Source organism: Sciurus carolinensis, unplaced genomic scaffold, assembly GCF_902686445.1.
Source record: "Sciurus carolinensis unplaced genomic scaffold, mSciCar1.2, whole genome shotgun sequence".
NCBI classification, from domain to species: domain Eukaryota; kingdom Metazoa; phylum Chordata; class Mammalia; order Rodentia; family Sciuridae; genus Sciurus; species Sciurus carolinensis.
The window spans coordinates 475,580-478,124 of record NW_025920189.1 but is presented as its reverse complement, the minus strand read 5'-3'; the positions used below and the strand labels follow the sequence as shown (position 1 = coordinate 478,124).

The following is a 2,545-nucleotide window of genomic DNA, read 5'->3' as shown; positions in this document are numbered from 1 at the left end:
TTAAAATTTATAATTTGAATCAGGCATGGTGGCATAGTGGCATCTAAGAGACACAGAAGACTGAGGCAGGAAGATCACAAGTTCCAGGCCAGTTTGGGCAATTCAGCAAAACCTTTCCTCAAAATAAAATAAAAAGGGGTAGGGATATTCCTTAGGGGTAGAATGCTCCTAGGTTCAAACCCCATTACTGCAAAAACAAATATAAAGCCAACTAAATAACAAAAATAAATAAAATTCAAAATTTAGTTAAACATTTAAATAGACACTTCATACATATTTAATTAAACATTTAAATTTCAATTTTTGAGAAACTAAAAGCATTTAACTGGAATAATAAAACCTCTATTGAAGTTGCAAATGCATTATAAGTAGCCACAGGTATTTAATGTCTGAACACCTGAAAATAATATTAAGGATACAATGATAATTTTATGTTCATAATGTGTTCATCTTAGGAGAATCTGCATTCCTTAATATAAAGACAGAAATGTTGTACTTGTTAGCATAAAAAAATGAAAAGATTATCAAAAAGCAGTTCCAAACCCTGCTTGAAGGTTTAAAAATATTATTTGCATATCTCAAGTTCCCTGCAAATCAACAGATCATATAAAAATACATCAGTAAATCAAATATTTTAGTTATATTTGTTTTAAAAGCACTGATTGTTTCATTATTTTCTGTTGTATCTTATGAGACTAGTACATTACCACTGGGTTCAGACGATTACAACTGGCAGACCCAGCGCCAGCCACCTGAGCCACTACAGGGCAACAATCATCCAGGCCAAGGCGCCCTGAGCTGGCCACGTCCTACACAGCCCAGAGGCATGGTCGTCCTGCCCAGCAGCACAGATGTATTCATTACAAACTTTAAACTGCAAAATCCGTCGGGCAGGAAGGTGTGTTTCAAAGTGAAGACTAAGGCACCTTGGTGGTCAGTGTGCAGCCCAACAGTGGGATCATTGACCCAGGGTCCACGATGACTGTTTTCATTGATGCAGCCCTTTGACAATGATCCCAATGAAAAGAGTAAACACAAGTTCATGGTGCAGACCATTTTTGATCACCAAACACTTCAGATATGGAAACTGTGGAAAGAGGCAAAACCCGATGAATTAATGTATTCTAAATTAGATATGTTTTTGAAATTCTGAATTATCTGGAACCTAGCAAAGCTGTTCCACTGAATGCATCAGAAAGATGAACTCGTGCCAAAACCACATGGAATGAGACCGAAACAAGGAAACTCATGGATGAGTGTAAAAGAATTCAGGGAGAGATGATGAAGCTATCACAAGAAAAGCAACACCTGAGGGATGAAGGCTTAAAGTTCAGGGAGGTAACACACTCGGATAAACCCGGATAATGTCACCAGTCCTCTCCCTTCACTTCTTGCTTGATTGCAGCCATTTTCATTGGATTCCTTCAAGGGACATGCAGAGTGCAGTTTATTTTTCCTTTTTTTCTCTTTTTTTTTCCTCTTGACCAAAAAAGATTTGTTTACCTACCATTTCATTGGCAGTAGAGTCTGCAGTAATCATGTTTTTGTGTGTGTACAGTATCGTAGAGGCTTTGCCTTTAATGGTCTCTTACTATTAGAAAACACAATAAAAACAAACTGGCTACTGGACAAATTGTTTATTACCAGATCATCACTAGCAGATGTCAGTTGCACATTCAGTCCTTTATGAAATTGACAAATAAAGAATTGTTCTTTCTTTGTGGTTTTAATACAGATTCAAGAATTGTTCCAAAAAAGAGATTACAACTTAAAATTGAATATATGTTGTTAAAGTTAATGCTCCTTTGTACTGGAAAAATTACCCATCATTACAATGGTGGCTAATAAATTTCTCAATATCATTTCAAAATGCTATGGACTTGTGAAACTATAATGGTTTGTAATAGAAGTCTTCAGACTAGGGTATTAGCACTCCCAGTATTCAGCCTAGCAATTTAGTTAAGCATGGCATGGGAATTTTAGAATCTATAATAATAATCCTCAGTGTCTCAGGGTAAAGAGCATTTTGTCTACTTTTATTTTCATTTCCACTTTCTCAGAGACCAATATTTGGTTTATTCAGTTTTCATTGAGAGAAGGGCAACAATGAGTGTAATTCAAGAAGTTTGTACACATATTCATATTAGGATATTAAATTTGTTCATTTGTGAATAAAACAAAATATCCTTCCAATTGAATAAACTCAGTGACAGATGATGAGATATGTGTGTAATGCATAATAATAGAAATGTTAACATTATGTCACAATTCTAGAGTAATGTCTTACATTTTGCAATGGTTAGGGTGAAATGTAGTTCTGATCATCAATAGTTGTGTTTAACTGAAAAAATGCAACACTGCTTCAGTTTTTATTTTCATTTGTTTATATGAGACTCTTGCAAACTATTTAGGAAATTTCCACCTGTTTCCTAAGATGTAAATTGATGCAGTAATAGAAATATTATAAAATTATTTGAAGATTGAATGATACAATGCATTTATAATTATGTCTTACACAGTTCTCGATAAATAGTAAAGTGAAATA

General features: G+C 34.4%; 1 pseudogene; it reads left to right on the top strand.

Annotated features, from left to right (window-relative positions):
- The first annotated feature begins 826 nt into the window (after nucleotides 1-826).
- On the top strand, nucleotides 827-1,365 carry LOC124974899 (vesicle-associated membrane protein-associated protein A-like; annotated as a pseudogene).
- The last annotated feature ends 1,180 nt before the right edge of the window (nucleotides 1,366-2,545 follow it).